The sequence below is a fragment of the Dendrobates tinctorius genome, unplaced genomic scaffold (assembly GCF_039654945.1).
Source record: "Dendrobates tinctorius isolate UK_male_01 unplaced genomic scaffold, ASM3965494v1 ptg000028l, whole genome shotgun sequence".
NCBI classification, from domain to species: domain Eukaryota; kingdom Metazoa; phylum Chordata; class Amphibia; order Anura; family Dendrobatidae; genus Dendrobates; species Dendrobates tinctorius.
The window spans coordinates 75,871,680-75,895,297 of NW_027361696.1; the positions used below are offsets into that span (position 1 = coordinate 75,871,680).

Below are 23,618 nucleotides of genomic sequence, written 5' to 3' on the forward strand. Positions count from 1 at the left end.
GGCAAGCAATTCTGATTCCTTTTTCATTTTCAGCAAGTCCAGCCTTCCTGAAAACAGCTTCTGCATATTACTTGAAGATGTAATGTAGATATAACATGGAAACCCAAAATCCACAATTATGCCTAGAATTTCCTTGCCTTTTCTCAATTTAATTGTTGGTGCATTACTTTGTTTTTTTTGTGCTTTCCTTATAATGGTAGACTATCCCAGCCAATGTAATAATTGGTTGTAGTTCCACAACTGCTGGAGAGTCCCAGTTTGGGCACCATTATTCTAAGCTCTTACTCTTGATACATTTCGGACCTTGGCAATAATGGCAGCAGTGTGTTCATTTGGTTGGGGGGCAGTTTATATATTTGAATGTACAGTTACCTAAGCTGTGCTATGTCCTCTCATGTCTACAGAAATGTACACAGAGGCATCCATTCCTGGGTCAGACTTCATGTACTGGGTTAAAATAAAAGCCCATTATACAAAATGGATATATGTGTTCGCGTGCTGATTTTGTTGCATATCCAACTCCAAAATCTGCCCACCTTCCCATCAATGGGAATTCTGAACCATCTGAAATCATCATTATGTGAAAAAATTGATGTGTATTATTAAAGCAGATTCCTGGCCACAAACAGATTAGGCCCATTAAATAGAGCTAATCTACAAGCGAATCCTTGACATGTCAATGTGTAAATCCACAGCAAAATACAGTGGGTCAGCCTAAAGCCCTTCATATATTTTTGATATCTTTCAGCCGAATAATGGTTTGGCCAATGGTATCGCTACTACAACCATCTCCACCTGCTCACACATACTCTCTGCCGAGTGCTCTTGAGTTCTCTATGATTGAGAATCTATAAACCTATAAAAAATATATTTATCAGGAAAGGCATCCAGGTCCTCCATGAAATTTTTTTTTTAGGAAATCGACCATTACAAAATGCTGTGAAAAAGAGTTTCATAATTTCACTGCTCTTACAGGAAACAATCAAAGTGATGATGTCCTTTTCTCTAGACATAGAGGATTCCTTACGTCGTTAGATTGTGCATTGTGGTTCTTATAAATGTTCAAGGTTGCACTTTGCAATAAAAGTTAATATTCTTTATTATAAACCATTGGAAATACATTAAAAAAAGCTTAGCTATGACAATGACAGGCCTGACTCCTGGTGAGCCTTGCCGCGCTGCCACCTAAGTGTTCTCTATTCTATGCAGATGGTGCAAATATGACCCTCTAGAGGGAATAAAAGCCTATTCTTTGGGGAAACTAACACTATTACACTGCATTGCCTAAACCTGTGTCCAACACAATGAGAAGGGATTAGCCGGGGTAACCCCTTCAGTGCCAAGGACAGCAACCTGCACATTCACCGATGCTGGAGAGATTTCCCGTTCAGCTGACTGATTGGCAGCTCTTCATAGTCTCGCCTATTGATGCAAGTATAAGCTCCCTTATATTATTGGCCTATTCTCATGTTTCTTATGCATTAGAGATAGTGATTCACTGGTCACTTACAGGGCAGTCTTGGTGTCCTGGAAATGATTGAGTCTTATTTTTAAGTCTTTCCATGGACCACTGAGTTCTGCCCAATTAGGTCCACCAAGCCCAACATATACACTCCCATGGTGCACATTGGATTTCCATAGTTCTCCATTCATTAGACAGAAGACAAGGACCTTTTGGTCCTTTGGTCCCATATGTCTGTCCATTATGTGATTAACTGAACAGTCTTACCCGTGCCTACGAGGGTGTTGAGTTTGGATCAGTAGACGGGCTGCAAATCTAGACATCATTGTCTATATTCAGGCCGTGTTTTACGGACACTGAATTCTGTGTTATGCCACTTTTTCCATTGAAAGAACATGATTGTTCAGATGTGGGGTTCTAGCAGAAATAGGACCACTCCCGTTGTTGTGGATTTTGTTCAGATATATTCACCATATTTTTTCAAGGGCCAAAAACCTTCAATTTTTCTTGTCTGTGCTTTTATTGTTCAAACAATTTCTTAGGTAAACGTCAGAACAAATGATTTGCCATCATTATCATGGCTGCTTTGAGCGTAGAAAGAATCCAGCAATATAAAACCTTTGAGCGGTTTACTTAGCAGTGCCTTAGGCCAGAGCTTGGCGGCTGAAAACGTAGCACAGCCTGGAGCTTCAGTCAGTGAGGTACTGGCACTAAGTGCAGTATTAACATAACACCTTTTTGGCAGAAAGGCTGCCAACATTTCCCATAACTATGTAACGCATGTCTTTTAAAGCAACAGACTAGCATTGCATTAGAAAAATGTTAGAAATTGAACTCTTGATTGTTTGCATGCTGTACTGACACTCAGCATCGATGAATTGAATGGCGATGGGCTGTAATAATGCTCACAAGCTGTGAACGCAAGTGGCACACCTTTTCGAAGATAGGCACCATGCTTGGGGTAGCTCTATTCAGACTTGTGAAACCTTACAGTGTGTGCACTGCACCCTGCTTTTTGGCACCGGGAGCTGGCGGTTGCATAACCACAAGTATGTGATTTGCATACATGCAGTCACATGCCAACTAGATATGCGCTTCCTCATTTGATACAAGTGAATTTAGCAAAAGTCCGACATGTCCAGTCGGGATGTGGCCAAAAATATGCAAATCACATATTTGCAGTCACATGATTGCCCGCTCCCTGCGCCAGCACCAGAGAATCCTGACAGTATGCACTCTGAAGATTCATAAGTCTGCAGTCCCATAGAGTGACTGCAGTCTTTGTCCAAAAGTATGGACAGTCACTTTAAAGATATAAACTTTTTTGGTAGCCTGTATGTTAGGTTGGCTATGCGAAACCCAATATCAGTCCCGTAGTCTAAAGGGGCATTTAGACTAAAAGACAATCGACGAAGGAGTATTCATGAGAATATACAGTGGGGCAAAAAAGTATTTAGTCAGTCAGCAATAGTGCAAGTTCCACCACTTAAAAAGATGAGAGGCGTCTGTAATTTACATCATAGGTAGACCTCAACTATGGGAGACAAACTGAGAAAAAAAAATCCAGAAAATCACATTGTCTGTTTTTTTTTCCTTTTATTTGCATATTATGGTGGAAAATAAGTATTTGGTCAGAAACAAAATTTCATCTCAATACTTTGTGATATATCTTTTGTTGGCAATGACAGAGGTCAAATGTTTTCTGTAAGGCTTCACAAGGTTGCCACACACTGTTGTTGGTATGTTGGCCAATTCCTCCATGCAGATCTCCTCTAGAGCAGTGATGTTTTTGGCTTTTCGCTTGGCAACACGGACTTTCAACTCCCTCCAAAGGTTTTCTATAGGGTTGAGATCTGGAGACTGGCTAGGCCACTCCAGGACCTTGAAATGCTTCTTACAAAGCCACTCCTTCGTTGCCCTGGCGGTGTGCTTTGGATCATTGTCATGTTGAAAGACCCAGCCACGTTTCATCATCAATGCCCTTGCTGATGGAAGGAGGTTTGCACTCAAAATCTCAAGATACATGGCCCCATTCATTCTTTCATGTACCCGGATCAGTCGTCCTGGCCCCGTTGCAGAGAAACAGCCCCAAAGCATGATGTTTCCACCACCATGCTTTACAGTAGGTATGGTGTTTGATGGATGCAACCCAGTATTCTTTTTCCTCCAAACACGACAAGTTGTGTTTCTACCAAACAGTTCCAGTTTGGTTTCATCAGACCATAGGACATTCTCCCAAAACTCCTCTGGATCATCCAAATGCTCTCTAGCAAACTTCAGACGGGCCCGGACATGTACAGGCTTAAGCAGTGGGACACGTCTGGCACTGCAGGATCTGAGTCCATGGTGGCGTAGTGTGTTACTTATGGTAGGCCTTGTTACATTGGTCCCAGCTCTCTGCAGTTCATTCACTAGGTCCCCCCGCGTGGTTCTGGGATTTTTGCTCACCGTTCTTGTGATCATTCTGACCCCACGGGGTGGGATTTTGCGTGGAGCACCAGATCGAGGGAGCATATCAGTGGTCTTGTATGTCTTCCATTTTCTAATTATTGCTCCCACAGTTGATTTCTTCACTCCAAGCTGGTTGGCTATTGCAGATTCAGTCTTCCCAGCCTGGTGCAGGGCTACAATTTTGTTTCTGGTGTTCTTTGACAGCTCTTTGGTCTTCACCATAGTGGAGTTTGGAGTCAGATTGTTTGAGGGTGTGCACAGGTGTCGTTTTATACTGATAACAAGTTTAAACAGGTGCCATTACTGCAGGTAATGAGTGGAGGAAAGAGGAGACTCTTAAAGAAGAAGTTACAGGTCTGTGAGAGCCAGAAATCTTGTTTGCTTGTTTCTGACCAAATACTTATTTTCCACCATAATATGCAAATAAAATGAAAAAAAAAACAGACAATGTGATTTTCTGGATTTTTTTTTCTCAGTTTGTCTCCCATAGTTGAGGTCTACCTATGATGTAAATTACAGACGCCTCTCATCTTTTTAAGTGGTGGAACTTGCACTATTGCTGACTGACTAAATACTTTTTTGCCCCACTGTATGTTCTCAATTATTGGCCCATGTAAGCTGTTAATTGAGTAGTTTATTCTGCATAAATATCATTGTTATCGGCAGGGTCTAAACTATGGATATGTTGCCAATATCACACTACTATATCAATACATTCTACCTAAAAGCACCACAAAGCCCCTTACAAACCTTAGATGACTGTCAGCTAATAGATGGTCTTGCCGATCGTTTGGCCGGCAGCTATCTCCTCTGTCTCACCTGTACACCGGGAGCATTCTCTCTGCCAAACGCTCCTGTATTCGGTAAGAGAGCCACTGCTAAACATCTCTGGCTTATCTCCGGGAGATCAAAAGGATCGGCAGTCTGAAATCGAACATGCCGGATCCTGACCTCCCCGGACAATCATCTGTCTGGGCCTTCAAACACATTAACCTGCTGGCCAAGCCCATCGATAATGGCAAATTTAGCCAACGTGTGTATGGGGAGGGGGTGTGGTTGAGATAGAAGCTCTTTTCGACAATCTTGATTTACATAGAAGGTGGACTTTGATACAATGCCTTTTGTGTGACCTAACATTTTACATGGACACTGTGACTGTTTTTATTTTTTTTTTTCACTTCTTAAATAGTTTCACCATCTATATTGATGATGATTTTGCTCAGTTTTGATGAGTTTTATATGGCTGGTGACTTTGAAAAAAAGAGCACGGTCTAAGCGTGGTCTCTTTTCCATGCATTTTACCATTGACTTATAAAAAAAACACATAAAATGCATGTAAAAATATGCAAAAAAGCTTGTTAAAAATACATAATAGCGTTTTTTACAAGCCGAACACCAAAAACTGACGGAGGTCTAATATTTAATAATAGATATCCAGCTACGTGAATGGCAGAGCAGCACCTATTTTTCAAGCATAAGGTCAGGCGTCTTTTCCCTTTTTTTCCCATGCCTGTCGGTGTCTAATTAAAAATGGCATATTCTGCTTTTTCAGCAAATGTCCCAGTGATCTGTTTAATTAAACAAAAACCTTTCTCCCTGGTGACATGTTGTCTGCAACCTGTGTGGGTGGAGAGGGGGTGAGAGCCTAATCTATAGGCCCGCACTGTAGAGATGCCTGAGGGAAGGCACCATGTCTTCAGGGTGAGAGCAAAAACTGGTGATGAAAGTCATGAGATCAAAGGAGTCTCTAGAGGGTAAGCTGTGCTTTAATATTTACTGTACATAGGTATTTTCCTAAAAAAATGGTAACAAAATATGATTTTGTGTGCACAATGTCAAGATGGCTCCGGCTTTCTTAGAAACTACAAAATGAGTAATGGGAGGCCAATTGCAATTCGCGGAGTAATTTTCATGAGTGATCCTTTAGAAGCTGTTGAAGAGCTTTTACATCCAAAAAGTGCATAGTGGAAGCTATGCACTTATCAAAATGAGCTATCTGGTTCCCGAAGGGGTAATAATGTTGTTTCTTGATGGTGATACTTGTTTACCGCAAGCTAAAAAATTGCCCAAATGGGCCAAAGAAAATGGGGCACCAAATTACTGTTTCTGTGTGGTATAACGCACTTTTTGAGTTGTCTACAGTTGTGAGAAATTAAATAAAATGGGATTGGTGTTATTGGGGTTATCGAGCACTTTTTACTACAAGTCTAAAAACTGTTAGCAACTACCTAACTAGCTGCCTGTTGTGACTGGCGACAATTTCTGCCGGCACAGAGTGGCATAGACCACTCCTGCTGGCAATTGAGCTACTTCTGTTGCATTGACAGAGCAGCTACTTCTCTTCTACTCTGCTCTGTTGATGGGAAGCGACTGCCAACATCATGCTGATTGACTAGCTCTGGGAATTCGGCTGTCAATGGACAGTCATGCCCCAGAAGAAGATGAGCGTTTTCATTGACGTGGAGCACCTTGAATTGCCTGCCGTAACGGTCACTCCACATAGAGCACCTGAATCTCCTACTGGAGCAGTCGATGACCGATCTGAACAGACACGAGAGAGACCCAGCAGATGGTTAGCTCTTTTAGTGTTTAGGCCTATAGTAAAAAAAATAAAATGGTCCTGGACAACTCCTCTAAATGAATGCTAAGATGGACCAACACAGGTGAATAGTGTTGGGTATGCATGGTAAGCAAATTCCATGTGCTTTATTTTTTTATATTTTTCATTTAGAGATCTCTTGCGCACACTTTTTTCCAGCTTTTATGAAGGCTTGTGAAAAAACCCAGAGAATTTCAATGTTTTTTTACATCCTATAGAAAAGCCTACAGTTAAATCACTCCCCCCCAAAAAAATGTAAAAAAATCCTAATAGATAAACCTACGCCCAGATAGTGCTGTATTTTAAACTTTACAAACTCAGTGTGAACGACATAGAATGTTTCACTATAGATGTGTGTGAAACCAGCCTCTGTATCACTTCCAAGCTGAACATGACTTCTGTCTATAAAATGGCCGACTCCGCTGTTATTGTTTTGTTTGATCATAGAGCGCAGATTTCAATTTTTTTTATTTTTTTAGTTCCACTCTACAATTCCGGCTTTTTTCATAGCTGCATTCTTTAAGTGACCATTTTTTTTTTTTGTCTGCAGAGTATATGACATAATGCTGGCTTTCCGTGACAGAGGATCTTTTCTTGTTTAGGAAATTGGTTACATTCCAAATGTTTAGCATTCCAGAAAAAAAGGCGGAAAATTCAGATGCTTGAACTGAGCTGTGTAAAGTTCTTGTACACGCACGGTTTTCATATCCACATTCAGCAACTTTTTCCAGCCTTTCACTACCAATAATTGTCCATGTAGCAGATTACTAGATATGTTCTATTTTTTTTTATTTTTTTTTTTATTTTATCCAAGTTGTGCTGAAAATGTGGATTTGAATGATTCCATTTCCTTGTAGGATTTTATTTCCTAGGGGTCCAATCCGCTTTTTTTTAATCCGCTTTTTCCTTGCCTAGCATGGTTTGAGAGACCCCACCCCTCTCTTGTGTGGCATGCACAAAGGAGCTGTCTTGCACCACAAGCCCATACTAAGGGTACTGTCACACTTAACGATGGACCAGCGATATGACGCGGTCAGGATCGCTGGTACATCGCTAAGTGGTCGCTAGTGAGCTGCCACACAGGCAGATCTCACTAGCGACATCGCTGGGGTCGGGGATCGCTACTTACCTGTCACACCAGGCGATCCTGCGTCCTCCCGCCCTGCACCACGCGTCGCTCTTCGTCACAGCAGGAAGCCCCAGCAGGAAGCTGACGACGAGAAACAGTCCTGGACGTTCTTCGCGCGATCAGCGATAACCAGCGGGGGAGCGGGTTGTAGGTAAGTATCAGACACAGCGATATCGCTATAACGTCACTAGTTATAGCGATATTGCTAGCGATATCTCTTAGTGTGACAGGCCCTTAAGAAGTGCCTGTCCGAATCCCATTCATTTTAGACACTGTTCAGATGTTCAGGTTTTAAATACATTAGCTAGGGACTGCTTCAATACGGGTTACCTTGACGCAGTGAAGCAGCTTGGTATACATTTTTTTGCAAAAAAAGTATCGACTAAATACCCTGTATTTGTTATCCAGCACTTGCTGATTACTGTCATATATTTTACTGCAGAGTATTTTTGCAAATCTGTTTTCTTGTTGTGTCTCAATAATTGTCCATGTAGCAGCTTACTAGATATGTTCTATTTTTTTTTTTTAGTTTTTTTATTTTATCCAAGTTGTGTTGAAAATGCGGATTTGAATGATTCCATTTCCATGTAGGATTTAATATCCTAGGGGTCAAATCACCGGAAATTGATCGGCAGCTGCGCGCCTGTAATTCTCTACCTGAAAAATCTTTTGTAAGGTTTTTATAATTTGTGCTTTTTCTACAATTTTGGTCACCAGCTGTTTTTTATTTTGAGCATTTGTAGAGTACCTTTTTTCCTTGAATTTGTACAAATGGATTTTTTAGCTCCATTCAGAAATGAAGAACCCACTAAATGTTTCTCAAGAACAAATGCTGGCAAAGCACTCAAAATTACGGTCGTCTTTTGAGTCTTATCATTGATTTGTACCTCAATGTATGTTGTGTTTACAGAGCAGAAGAAGCTCGAAGAATTGACGGGTCATTTCTTTTTAGCAACTTGGGGTGGTTGGAAACCTGAAACAGTTGATGCTCAAATGCCAGAACTTATGAGTGGTTTTTACATAGAAATGCAACTCTTCATTTATTTGAGCATTTACTTGCTTTTTCTGGTAGATTACAGAGCGGAGCTGCCTGAAGAAAAACATTCAGCACACATACCATTAGTGTGTTTTCAATGGGGAGAGAGGAAATAGCCTTGGCCGGACTTTGGCAGTAGACAATCTTCAACAAGAGCAAAGGATTAGGCATGCCTGCTTCATCTTTTCCCCTGACATCTGCTGTTAGGGTAGAGTCAGGACCCCACAATAAAATGAACTCGGGCTCGGACTGGCCTGTAGGAGAACAGGTAAATCCACCTATTAGTTGGCACAATTACGTTTGATTCTCTATGTACATAAAATGGCAGCTTCTCATCATTCATTTACCAAACTACCCATTTTCTTATTATACAGAAGCAGCGGTAAATCTGTGAATGAGTGTAATGTAATATTTACATGTAACTGTGGTCTCCGAGAGTGAATTTTTGGCATCCAAGTCCGACACTGAGCAGGTTTACATCTAATGTGTATTGGCATCTTTTCCATCTCATGGCATGTCTAGTAATGCTTTTATTGGGCGCCTTTCGGCACCGGACTGTCGAGACAACCTCCATCATTCCTCGTTCTTTCCACAATTTTGCCCTTTTGGTTATCGATACACTATTGAGTTGTTCTGCTGCTGATCTCTGTACAAGTCATGTTTGGTCACATTTACAAGGAGACTTCTTGCTCATAGTTCGCAAGCACAGGTAACTTATTTCAGGAAGTGTCGGCGTTGCCTGGCTACTTTTGTACCAACACACGGTTATATTGTAACTCGACCTATCTCCAGTGCAATGTGACATTGAATTTATTTTTAACATTTTTAATAAACTTTTCTTGTTTTCTGGTAAACATCAAAGTTTCCAGACCAACCTTGTAAAACTTCTGGCTGTCTTATCATTCTTCTTCTGTCCCAAGGGGATCTTTCACAAATCAGATAACATCTCTTTCCATCCCCCATCTATTCACCTACCCCCAGGGGGTTGAGAAAACTGGGCAAGTCCAGATGTGCAGCAAGGTAAGGGTGTTTAGATTTCTGTCATTCTGAAAGATAACAATCACAGTCTGCCTGGCTGTAGGATGAGTGAGTCTTTAGGTACTGGGTTGCAATGCAATTTTTTTGTTGTTTTTTTTTTACACCATTCTGTAGGTTTTATCTCTTTATATTGGAATATGAAATTGGAAAAGCTTCTTGGCTTGTCGCTCAGCTTTTCCACTCTCTTAAGAAGTAATGATACCCATACATGTGGTAATATGCTACCATATTGTTACATAATTGGGTGAATCAAGAGAAAGGTGAATAGTAAAGCTGGTGGAAATTTTAACATTGATAATTTAGGTTGAACCCAAATTTTCCTTTAGACAGATATATATAAGTCTGGCCTGAATGAAGTTAAAGAGGTTGTCCACTACTTTTACCTTGATGGCCTATCCTCAGGTTAGGTCATCAATGTCTAATCAGCTAATCAGCTGTTATTGGTGGCGGTGGCTGCTGGCAGGAAGTACTTACCGTGCCGTTCTCTCTACTGGTAGAGGGTACTACACATTCCTATCCATTTGAATTGTAGGTGGATGTGCAGTACCAAGCCAAGGCCACTTCAAGTAGCAGCTCGGTAAGTACTTGCGGCAGCTGCCGCTGATAACAGCTGATCGTCGGCAGTGGCGGGCGTCAGACCTCCCCCAATCAGACATTGATGACCTATCCTATGGATAGGTCATCAATGTAAAAGTAGTGGACAACCTCTTTAAGCACTATAGTATTAAGGCAGGTTTATACGGACAGATTTCTAGCCATAATGGCAAGGATAGACAGCCGTAGAGTCTCTCCCAAGAGAATCTGGCCATTCATGCAAGAGGCACTCAGAGTTTGATCAGTGTCAGCATAACATGCTCCCATTCTCTTGGATGAGAAGACGATGGACAAAAAAATCCTTCCATCTTTTACATTCCGTGTGGTAATTGGACTGCACTCAGATGTAATCCGAGTGCAGTCCAATGTTTTTCACGGACTCATTGATCTGAATATTGAATCACACTCAGGCATGCAGCGATTTTTTTTTTTTCCCTTGGAAAGTTTTTGTACGAGGAAAAAATCGGACATGTGCATGGTCCCATAAACTAACATTGGTCCAAATGTGATCCAATCTTTTATCGGATCGCAAACGAACAGCAAATAGGCACGTCTGCACCTGCCCTAATGGGCATCACTTGGCACTCATTTACAGGCCCTTTTACATGGGACAATGCAAATTGAATGAGGACAAGAGACTATGAATATGATCGTTTGGCCCCCCCATATCGTTTGGAGACTGCAGACAGCATATTTCTTGTTTGTCCAGAAAGGGACATACATGCTACTTGACCTGTATTTGCTAGGATTGTCCCAAGTTTTTGAAAACAGACCTGGCAAATTAGCATGATTTGGGCCTTAAAGGGCTGGATCCTCCTATGGGAATTTTTGAATGGGGATGGGTTGGTCCTGGGGAAGGGGGCAAAACTAAGGTTGGTAACAATGGAATGAACTTTACACCATTATTGGTTCTTTTAGTGTTGAAATCACTGCTTTTATCAGTTGTTGTGTTCCCATAATGGCCTAGAAGAACAACTACAGTAAATTATGGGCTATCAGCAGCCTGCAGGACATGTTTATAGCACCCTGCATTCTGTCCCTGGACTCCATACTACAGACTGTCATGGATGTGCAGACCGATGGACTGGAGTCTGAACTTTCTCACAACTCTGATTGTATGTTATTGCAACACTTTGAAAGAGTTATTTCTAGGGTAGATTTTATTTTTCCAGCTTCCCGAGGCAAAAATTGAATGTGGGGCCCTCCCTGCAGTGCAGAATAAACCTGTAGCGAATAAATCCAATTCCGCCATTTGCTTTTAAAGTTTTTGCTGTGCGGTAAAAAAATACTTGTCAACATGAATTTCCAGGCCAGTGCGATTATGATGATACCAAACTGGCTTCATTTCTTACTGGTGAAAAAAAAACCAAAAGTTTATATATGATCATTTTTATTGCATATATTTATGGAGGTGAAGTGAGTGACAAAAAAGCCCTCAATTCTATCTTTTGGATTTTTTTTGTACGGCTTTAATTGTATGGGTTAATTAATTTAAAACTTTGTTAATTTCGACACGCCAGCCTTTTACCGATGTGGGCTTTCTTTTAGTTTTAATGGTGGATAAGGGTGTAATTCCAATAATAAGAGGTGGCATTTGTTTGAACCCATGTTGGACACAGTCGGGCTTCTTTTTTTCTTGTTTTGCTATGAAGTACTGTAGATACCTGCTTCTTCTGTAAATTAACCCAGAATTTATTCTAAGAAGTCCAGAACTCCAGCTCATGTGCACTGAACACATCTCCTCACATCCTGTCATTGTTCTCCCGCTATGACTGAGTCATTTAGGAAGTGACACGATATCTTTCCAGGCAACACTTCATGCTTTCTGTAACTTGTTGTGTTCTTTACCTCGGTCTGATATTCTCTGCTCTATGACAACCTCACGAATGAGAAGAATTTCCCAGACTTAGAGGTACAGTTCTCTGGGACACCGTAGACTTCAGATGTTTTGTTGTAGATAATCGGAGAACTGTAAATTGGGCAACTCATGGTCGATAACTTTAGTTCCTCAATGGTCTGCTCCCCTAGGTACTAAAGGTCCCTTTGCTTAATATCTCTAGCCATGATACAATTTTTCTTTTTTTTGGAGATTCTTAACTTAAACCACTTCTCAATTACTATGTCTCCCACTTGTAAAATGAGAATACCTATACTCACCTCCAGTGCCGATGCCATTCAAGAGGTTTAAGTTAAAGCCCCCCATTCACATTAAAATGATCATTTAGCTGAAAGCTACAGTATCTCTGAGGACTCTTCAATACACTACAACTCTTGGCTCAACTAAACTTTCCTGTGTTTTCTATAAGAGAGACAAAGATTAGTGGCTTATCTTTGTGAAGAACCAAAGATTGGATATTGGAATTCCGCTGTACCGCTTCTTCTCTGCCCTGATGCCGTATGTTGGGAGAGAACCAGGAGACCCTCATACACATTAGATGGTCTACCAATCCTGCAGAATAATGAATTTAAGACCAGCCATACACATTAGATAGTTGTCTGCTAAGAGATCGTCCAGCTGACAGCCATGTCGGCCTCTCCCATACACAGGAACTCTCGTTCGGCAGAGCGCTCCTTTGTTCTCTGTGAGAAAGTCACCAAATGACAGATTGCATGGTGGATTATCTCAGAGACAACAATGCGATCAGTAGCGCAAAATTGGACATGACTTCAGGCTATCTTTTTGCCCCCAAACACATTAGACTGTTGGCAAAACCCGTCGATATTTGCGGCTTTGGCAGACATAAGGCTAATATGTATAGCCAGTTTAAAGGTGGTTTCCGCTACTGGACAACCCCTTCTTAGCTGATAAATGCAACAAATAAAATAAAAAAAACATACTTATCTCCCAAACTGATGCCGTTTCTATGATGCCAGCTCTCTCTTTACTAACAGTCAAGGTACTCTGGCTGTAGTGGTCACGTGACAGAAGTCAGTGGACGCGGATTCCCTGCAACCTTTCAGGAATCCTTCAAAGCAGATGACTTCATAGGACCACCTGGAAACAGAGTGCCGACATTGCTAAAACAATGCAGGTTCGGAAGGTGTAGAACAACCCCTTCAATGTACATTGGGACCTCAAACAGGTATTGATTGGCATGAAGTCTTAAGGCCCCGTCTCACATAGCGAGATTGCTATGTGAGATTGTGATCGCTGATTGTGCTCGAATGTTCTGGGCCATTTTTTGACCGCTGATGTCCCGCTGGCCAGCGCGCATCGCTGTGTTTGACACCGACGAGCGATCTCATTAGCGACTCAGAAATCATGGACGCAGGCGGGAGTCGTCAAAATTGCTGCTGTGTGACAAAGTCCCAACGACCGCCGAGATCGTTATACGGATCGTTGGATCGTTGCTGCGTCGTTGGGTAAATCTGACTGTTTGACGGCTTACTAGCGACCATTTAGCGACGCACCAGCGATCCTTACCAGGTTGTATCGTTGTCGGGATCGCTGGTGCGTCGCTAAGTGTAACGGTACCCTTAAGCTGACCATACACAATTAAATGGCAAGATTAATCAGCAAAGTGTCCCAAAAATTACCAAATGGCACTTCCAAGCATTAAATACAGAACGAAAGGGCAGTAATTATACAACCACCAGAATGAAGCGAACCATGAATAAATTAAAAATTAATATTTATTGGAGAGATTAAAAAGATACATAAAAAAAGGCCACATATCCATTATGCACATAAACATACCCCAAGGGGGAACAATAGCAGACCAAAATTGCAGAGCAATATTAAATTAAATTCAGGAAGTAATCCAATATTTTAATATAAGCCTGTCACAATTGAAATGTAATATGAATACCTATTTTTCACCTCACAATGAGAAATACCCATTTAAATAAGTGCTTAAAGCATCTATTATGTTGATTTCCCAGTAAGAATAATCTGTATATACTCACAAACTAAGTGTGACCCCTTATTTCAAATGTGATTCAGGCATACAAGAAACATAACCCATTCCCAGATAGGATCCATATCAAAAAGCATGGGTAGCATTACCTCCTTAAAGTGATGAAAACAATGGTGCCCGTGGTCTGATATCAGCTCCGTGCTCCCCGACGCACGTTTCGCCCTTCAGCTTCTTCCAGGGGCGTGACCGACATATTAAAATATTGGATTGCTTCCTGAATTTAATTTAATATTGCTCTGCAATTTTGGTCTGCTACATTTTTATTTTATTCATGGTTCGCTTCATTCTGGTGGTTGCATAATTACTGCCTACAATCAGATGGCCGAACAAATCTTCAGCTGACAGCCATCTCTCCCATACGCAGGAGTTCTCATTTGGCCGAGCGCTCCTGTGGTGTCTATGAGAAAGCCAGACATGTCTGACCATGGTTTACCTCCTGGAAAACAAAGCAATCATCAAAATTGGACATGTTGAGCGACATCTCCTCCAACTATCAGTTGTCCGGGGCCCCATACGCATTACGGAGGGTTCGACCAACATTAGCCTAATGTGTATGAGGGCCTTTACTGAGAGAAATGAGAAAATGTCTTCAAGAAATAAAGAAGACAAACAATAGTGGTGACTGATGATTTTGGGCAAATTACAAGGGCAAGTTTCTTCATTTCTAAAATGGAATGGAGCCTCAGCCCAAACCCCGGTAGTAGCCATAAACAAGGCAGTAAACGTATGATGTGAGAATATCCAAAATTTACTTTAGCTGTGAATCTGTATGTCTCCTCAGAACAGGAAACGTCATTGTTTTCCAAAACTAACTCCTGGTGAATAAAAGTCGAGCCATGATTCTGCCTGGCTGGGAGAGAAGCTAAGATTTCTATCTGTAACCACTTCCTGCCTCTGAGAGAGCAAGCGAAAAAAAGTTATAGTGGGAAGGTCTGGTGCTGAGCTTCTAGATCTTTCCACAGTCCCACTACCCTTCCTGGTCTGTGATTTGTTCTCCGCTGCTCTTTGTGTACAAGTTACTATGCTGCCAAAAAATCTGCTTGTCTCACTGGTTAAACATTGTAGTTTACACCACTGAGCCGAGCAATCTGCACCGAGGATAACGCTTGTGTTTATTTGCCAAAAGATCTGATATATATAAAGAATTGTGCACCTTTTTAAAAAAAATAAAATTATTATTTGACTCTTTAACATTTTATATAATTTTTTTAGAATTTTTTTTTGATTTTGGTGATAATCAGTCGTCTTTGTATTCATTATATTATCACTCTTAGAATATAATGAAAGTGATATTTGTGCTCAATTAAAGTCCATCATACTTTGCCCCCTTACTTTTTATGTTATTCTGTGAAAATAAAGGATGTTTGCCCTTCACAACTTTCAAACAGAATTCATATATATATATATATATATACTCATTTTCAGATCTTATCTTTTTTTCACATATATAGCATGAAAAAAAATTAAGGAAAAAAAATATATTTATGGTAATGTCTACAAATTAAATACAAAATTAATTATGTAATGGATGAATTAAAAAAAAAAATGTTGATTATTTTTGGGAAGTGTTTTCCTCCATGTGGAATCTATTTCTAGAAATATATATAAAAAAAATATGAATATATAAATAATAAGAATTTTGATAAAATTTAATTTAGGGCTGTTTTTTTATTGTACATTAAAATCTTATAAATCAATGCAAGAGAAAATGAGAAATGAAAATAGAAGCAAAGTGATTGACATAATAAAATATAGAAAAATTTCAATCAAAAAGTTACTAAGCAGAAAAATTCACACATTGTAACCTTCAGTATGGTTATGTCTTAATTGATATTTTTAACTGAATTATGCTCAAATTGTTCAAAAGTCTGCATTCGCTAATATGCATATTTCTAGTAATTCACTTCTTGATGGATTCAACAAGATGGTGGCCACCATTTTTATGAACCATAGAAGGTCATCAACAGGTTAAAAAAAAATCCTTTTACTCACCTTATCGCTTATCTCTTCTATCTCTACGCTCCTCTAGCGCTGAGATCTCTGAGCCTTTCTCAGTGACCTGGGACTTCCGGATCTAATTAAGCCTAGAAAGGTTCTGCACAAGCACGTGAAAGGTCACAATAGCAGGACATGCACCATGACCTTGATTGCACATGCATCCCAGGCCCTGATCAGAGCCGAAAGTCTGTTCTTGTCACTGTTAGAGGCCTGGTAATTTCATCACTAAGGGCATTGATCAGAAGATGAGAAACAGAGGAGTAAAAAGGTAAAAGATGTTCCAGAGGTAAAAGAGGTCAAAAGGTAAACAAAAAAATCCTAATACTCGTCTTAAGGTACTGTCACACTTAGCGATGTACCAGCGATCCTGACCAGCGATATGACGCGGTCAGGATCGCTGGTACATCGCTAAGTGGTCGCTAGTGAGCTGCCACACAGGCAGATCTCACCAGCGACATCGCTAGGGACGGGGGTCGCTACTTACTTGTCAGACACGGCGATCCTGCGTCCTCCCGGCCGCCTCCACGCGTCACTCGTCTTCACAGCAGGAAGCGCCGCAGGAAGCAGACGACGAGAAACAGTCCAGGACGTACTCGCGCGATCAGCGATAACCAGCAGGGGAGCCGGTCATAGGTAAGTATCACATGCAGCGATATCGCTAGCAATATCGCTATAACGTCACTAGTTATAGCGATATTGCTAGCGATATCTCTTAGTGTGACTGGCCCTTTAGGGCTCACCTGTCCGGCAGCTCCACTCCTCACTGTCATCCATTCAGTCCTTGTTGCATCTTCTGATCCCCCCGCTGCTAGCGCTGAAATCCCCAGACCTCTAACAGTGACCTAGGACTTCCCGCTGTGATTTGGCCTGGCATGTTTCTGCGCATGCGCACACAAGGTCATGGTGTCATGACCTTTCACGTGCTTGCACAGAATCCTCCCACAACTCTTCACAGCCAGAAAAACCAGCTCAATGTGAGAAGTCCGGGAATATAAGGGCAAAAAGCGGGTATCAGAATTTGAGAGGAGGACCAGATGAGTGATGATGACATGATGACTGGGGAGGACCGGAGGGGTCAAAGATGTGAGCGGTGATATGAGTAAAAGGATTTTTTGTTGTTATTTTTACATATTGCATTTATTATGCTTTGGGTTCTATAAAGACACCAGAAAGTATTATATTTGCAGAAAATAGCTTCTCCGCAGAACGAATATTTTTTCTTGTTTTACTTATTATTACTTTTTGCTTTGCTCCATTTTTGCCCAAATTTTCCCAATTGGACCACCGGCTTCAGTACAATGCTATTTTCAATTTTTTAGAATTTAAAGGAGACACCACTCTAGTATGCTTCCATTACTGGTCTTCTAGTTCCAATAAGAATCTTCTTTCTACAAGACAGCACATTGTAATTGAACCATGTGTGTTTGGTGAAGAGAACTGAAGCACCATGGGGGGGGCTATAAATTACCATAAATTTCATGTAGCCAGTGATGCTCCCAAGTCCCATGACTGGGGGAAACAATGTTGAGACCATCTGAACATTGTATATATTTGGCATGGAAACTTTATTGTTTAGAATGTTTGACAGTTCTTTGCACAAAGGAGAGTGGAGACCAGCATGTTTAAATGGGAGAATAAAACACAGATTTGGCAGGAAAGAGCAGATGAGAGACCAGAGAGCCGGAAACATGAGACAAATAGACATTGAGCTCCTTTCTGGTTTTAGTTTTCTCCATGTTAAGTTTGTAAATGTAAATCAAGTATAATGTATCAATATTATAAAAAGTATACGTACCGTAGAATGAAAAAATACTCATCATTTGGTTCTTGTAGTGTTTTATTGTTTTTTTCTTTCTTTAGTATTATCACATTGGTTAGAGATATTCACTGTATCTCATCGGCAGTCATACGTATACTACGATTCTTAGCTGAAGTGGCACAGAGGATATTGCGTCACCCAATTTTTTCCAATGGTGCCATAAGGAACCTCCTTGTAAAATTGGAGTCACATCAGGATACTTTCTTTCATATATCATTTTGCATTAATGTATTTCATAAGATCCTATTGTTTAAAGCAAAATATGCCTCCTTAATGGGTATTCCGACAGGAAAGAAGTTATTACCGATCCAGAGGATAGGCAATAACTTCTAGATCAACCAGGATGCCCAATGATCACCAGAAAGTGGCACTTTTAGTCCTGTTAGAATGGAGCAGCAGTGCTCATGCTCAACCCCAGCGCCATTGATTCTCTATACGACTGCCTGAGTGCTGTACAAAGGGAATGAGCATGTACACTGATGCTTGCTTCATTCTAGTAGGCATAAAGTGCCCCATTATGGCCATCATTGGTGGTCTTAATTGTCAACTCTCCCCATCGATCTAGAGGTTGTATCAATATATACATCACTCCTTGTAAAAGGGTGCTCAGATAGGATTCCACTCCTTGAAAATAATGTTCCCCTATTATTGACTCGTCTCCATGGGCCTTAAGGACTCTACCTCTGCCATGTGCACAATGCCTAAATGTGTCAAGTCTTTTTGACTGAACAAGTGTTTCCTAATTATTCGGAATGTTGAATGGAATAGTGAAATTATTTTTTTTTCCTCCTCCAGGAATTGCTTACATAGGAAATACATACTTAATGGGAGTAACCAAATATCCTTTGCAGATGTGATAATTGGAAAAAAAATGTTCCAGAAACTGTAAACAAATATCTATCTCATCTCTGGGAATTCTTTATGTTTTAATGCCTAGATGTAGTAGCATGTGCAGCTCATTGACTGGACACATTCCAATCCAGGTGCATCAGAAGTGGTCCAACAGGATACAACTGGGTGCCTGCCATACCTTACATGCTGTGATGCAAGCCTACAACAACCCAATCAAAGAATTAACATGTCCAAGGCCACGTGGAGCCTTGCTGGATTGAAACTCAATTTGTCGATATGTTGACTATGACACAAACACAGTTGAGATCTGGATTTTATACATCTGCTTATTTGTACTTTTTTTATGACTTGATATCAAGTTTACGGAATTTTTTTTCCTTATAACTAAATTTTTTTATTACCCATATTTTTATAATTTTTTTTATTTTAGGTTTTTCTTTCTAATTAGAATAATACAGGCATATTGGCTGAATGCAGTGTTAAACTTTGATTCCCCTTTTACAGATATAAGTGTCCTCCGCTTCGCCCTTGGTGCACTCTATTCACTATAATCTCCGTCCTGTATCACCAGATCCTGTGTGGAGCAGCTGCCCTGGGCAAGTCCACCTGTTCTGCAGCTAAGATTGGAGAACAGGAGGTCTGGCGTGTCAGTGCTGTTTGACAGGCTGCCCATGGTGTGGGTGGAAGTGGGGGATGGAAAGCAGGGGGAGACCGAGGTGTGGCAAATACCCTGTACTTGCATTTTGTAATTCTTTTATTTCTTTTCATCGTGTTTTGCATCATGTTTTCAGTCATTCACGTTAGGATACAGCCTTCATAGTGACAACATTGTCTTTCAAAACAAGTAACTCACAAGGGTAGTTGCACATATATTCACAGGTGTAGCCTGGAGCTCCAGCCCTTTACCAACTATGTGTTATTTAAAGGGGTATTCTAGAGTCTGAAAGTAATGCCCAAGCCATTCAGTAATGGACAACTTCTTGATTTATAGGAGTGTGACCACTGGGGTCCTGTTATGATAGTATAGGAACTCACTCTGGAAAATAGGTAACACAATTAAAACTGCAACTGACTTTGCCAGTTCCTGTACAGACTAGAGATCTTGACCCCGCAGTCTTTAGTAATTCCTTCACGTTCCTCCTAAAGAATCAAAGGACAGAGAAGACTGCAAATTACCTACAGAAGGGAAAGTGTGGTGAAATTGAAAGAGATCCCAAAGTGAGTAAAAGAAACATCTGTTACCCTGGAAAGACTAAAGCAAGGATAACAGAAACTAAACACCAGGAGAAAAGGTGTATCTAATGTGGCTCGGGGGACAGAGAAGCCGACCACAAAGCACAGGCAAGGGTTCAAATCCAGATGCATGACATGCCCCCACCAATCCTGAAAACATCCAGAGAACCAGTCTAGGGAATAAGGGCCCTGAAGAAGCCCATGTGAATTGAGAGGAGGTCAATCATGCGCATTGCAGCTTCATTCATTCTTATTATTATTTATCTTACTTGCTTATATAGTGCCTTTTAATTCCACAGCACTTTACAGACATCATCTCTCTCACCATTGAGACTCATAATCTAGATTTCCTATCAGTATGTCTTTGGAGTGTGGGAGAAAACTGGAAAACCAGGAGGAAACTCACACAAAATCGGGGAGAACATACAAACTCATGGCAGATGTTGTCCTTGGTGTGATTTGAAACCAGGAACGAGCACTGCAAAGCAATAGTGCTAACCCCTGAGCCACCATGTTGCCTTATTATTATGGGAGAGTCAAAGACTAAAGTCCCCAGTTTCACATAGTGAGATTGCTGTTGCGTCACCAATTTTGCGATCTCGCTACGTGTGACACATAGTGGCGATCGGACCCCTGCTGCGATGTTGCTGATCGTGCTCGAATGTCCTGGGCCATTTTTTGATCGCTGGTGTCCCACTGGCCAGCATGCATCGCTGTGTTTGACAGGGACAACGACGAACAACCTCAATACTACAGGTCTGAGAGACAGGGTCCCAACGACCGTCGTATCGTTCCGGTTCGCTGGTGCATCGCTGTTGAGATCTGACTGTTTGACATTTCACCAGCAACCTTGTAGCGACGCACCAGCGATCCCTACCAGGTCGCATCGTTGTCGGGATTGCTGGCGCATCGCCAAGTGTGACGGTACCCTTACCGAGCACTTCACTGCGTCCGGCTATCTCCTGTAGTCCCATTAAGAATGAATAGAGCAGAAAATTGCCTTTTTAACTACCACACCATTAACAGGAGGCTCTTCAGTTCTCTGGTTTTCAGGATCGGTAAGAACCACAGTGGTCTGACCCCAGCAATCTGGAATTTACCCACTATGCCATATATAGAAGACAACTCTCAAACTTAAGTCCTACATACAGATGAGACTAGAGTTGGCTGAGCCCAAATGATGTCGGAGGAGAGAATTAACCGTGTGCTCCTCGACTTCTCCTGATGAGTCTGACAGCATCTCTCTCATTGATAACATCGGAGCGCTATGGTGTCACATTGTGACCTACCGCAAGACAGTCGCAAATGATCCCAAATGTATTCTATTTCCTGTTTTATAAATGTTTTTGGTCATCTACTTATCTGAGACTTGCCTGTCACATACTGCGTATCGCTGTGTAGTTCCTGCCTAAAGGCTGTTATATTGCTGCTCCGGTAACTAATAATAATAAATAGTATTATAAAGGAAAACTTAGGGCAAACTGTTTTGCCAAGTATGAGTGTTCAGAAAGTAGCCTTTTGCTCCATTCACTTAGCTTCCGGACAAGGCACAATAGTTTTCTTCAGAGTATTCCTGTAATGTTTGTTTGACATGATATATGGATCATTTTACCCAAATAATTTATTTAACTGTTGCTTCCATCAGGGTACATTGACAAGGGACCATGTCTAATAGTAACAAAGAGTTAAGAAGAAGCCATGACCTCTATTATGGTTCCCAACCAAATTCTGATGAATCCCTTCAACTTATAATAGGGATTGTTAGGGCTTTAGTAGAGTTGTTGACCCACCTATCATCTGTCCATAGCAAAGGTGATAAGTCGCTGAATACTGGGGGTCAAATCCCAAGAACGGGGCTCTGGTGTCCCCTGTTTAAATGGAGTGATGATACAGCATCTCCAGACAGTCGGATCCCTAGCGAACAACAACTAATCTCCTATTAAATTTTATTGGTGTCGAGTTGGTATTGTGGAAAAATTCCTTTAAAATGCCAAAACTGTGTCTAAATCTGATCACCAATATGACTGTTTTTGGTCTACCTTTCTAAGAGTTTTGAACAAAGTTCCTTCACTTTTCAGCATGTAGAACAATGGGATGATGCATATTTTTGTTTTGACGTGACCTGGAAAATCTTGATGACAGTTGTGTTAGTTATAATACTGTTAATTACTCAACTTTCCTAGGAATTGATATATAATATGGTGGCTCCGGATGTGGTGGAGCAGTATACTCAGGAACTCCATGTGTCTGAGGCCTTGTTGTCTACACTACATAATGCCTGCTTACAGTGAGTTTAGACAATGGCATTGCTTTATACTCAGATGAGTAAGAGCAAACCCTGGATGTTGTCCTCGTTCCTCGAGGTTTGGCTGAAGTTCAGTGCTTTATTTTGGTAAATAACTGTCTGGTAACCTGCAGGATAGCGGTGTCACAATGATCTAACAGTGTGTGTTACCTGTCCCCTGCAGAATTCCAGATATTTCTTCTGCATACCTCCTCTGAATGCTTTCTCTTTCAGTTAGTTGGGAAAATGGTTGGCTTATTTCCCACAGTCATGATTACAGCAGCCTGATATTTTGTTCTAGTGTCAACAGTAAAGCTCAAAGACTATTTCTTTATGGCAGTGATCCCTCACCGTTGCAAAACTACAACTTCCAGCATTTGCTAACAGCCCCCCACCTATCTTCATGAGCTGGGTAATAGGAAGATGATCATAAATAAAGGTTCTTATGCACAGAAGAATAACATCATTGGAACCTGCCGATATTGACTGTCTTGGCCAACAGTCTAATGCATACAGGTGCCCCTTGACTCTTCCCCTATAGATGATGTCGGGAAAGATAAGTATTCGACTTGTCCAATTTCAGTATAGGCCTCTTTCACACATCAGTTTTTTGCCTTCAGGCGCGATCCGGCTTTTTTTTGTAAAACCGGATCCGGCAAAATGCAATGCCGGATCCAGTTTTTCCCCATTGACTTGCATTAGCGCCGGATCGTGCCGGATGGCATTGCGTTTCATCCGTTTTTTGCCGGATCCGGCAACTTGTCTCATTCCGGCGTCTGGAAAAAACGCCTACTGTAACGTTTTTTGTCTCCGGCGAAAAAGCCGGAAGCGCCGGATCCGGCGCTTCCAGCTTTTTGCTACAATGAAAGTCTATGGGCGCCGGAATGCGCTGGATCCAGAAAAAGACGGATCCAGCCACCGGATCCGGTTTTTTTAAGTCTGCGCATGCTCAGATCCAATTGGCCAGCCCCCAGGAACAGATATAACCTGCTAGACGGATCCAGCAAAAAAATGGATCCGTTTCTACAGTTCTCCAAAATTTATGCCGGATCCGTTTTTTCTAAAAATAGCCGGATCCTGCCTGACGGCAAAAAACTGATGTGTGAAAGTAGCCATACAGATTCTTCTGTTGTCTTAAGAGATAATTTGCCACTAGAGATATCTGACATTGGGTTTCTCACAGAAAACAAAGGAGTGCCATGTAGA

At 41.2% G+C, this 23,618-nt stretch overlaps 1 protein-coding gene across 4 annotated transcripts in view; it reads left to right on the forward strand.

The window, feature by feature from the left end:
* Positions 1 to 23,618, forward strand: part of LOC141085557 (transcriptional enhancer factor TEF-1-like) — a 91,605-nt gene that overhangs the window by 6,471 nt on the left and 61,516 nt on the right. Inside the window, exon 2 of one of the 4 annotated variants that reach the window (XM_073571008.1) lies at positions 8,714 to 8,945. The exons of the other annotated variants lie outside the window; for them this stretch is intronic. The gene's annotated coding sequence lies outside the window, so the exon portion shown is untranslated. The remainder of the gene's footprint in view (positions 1 to 8,713; positions 8,946 to 23,618) is intronic. 4 annotated transcript variants of the gene reach the window in all.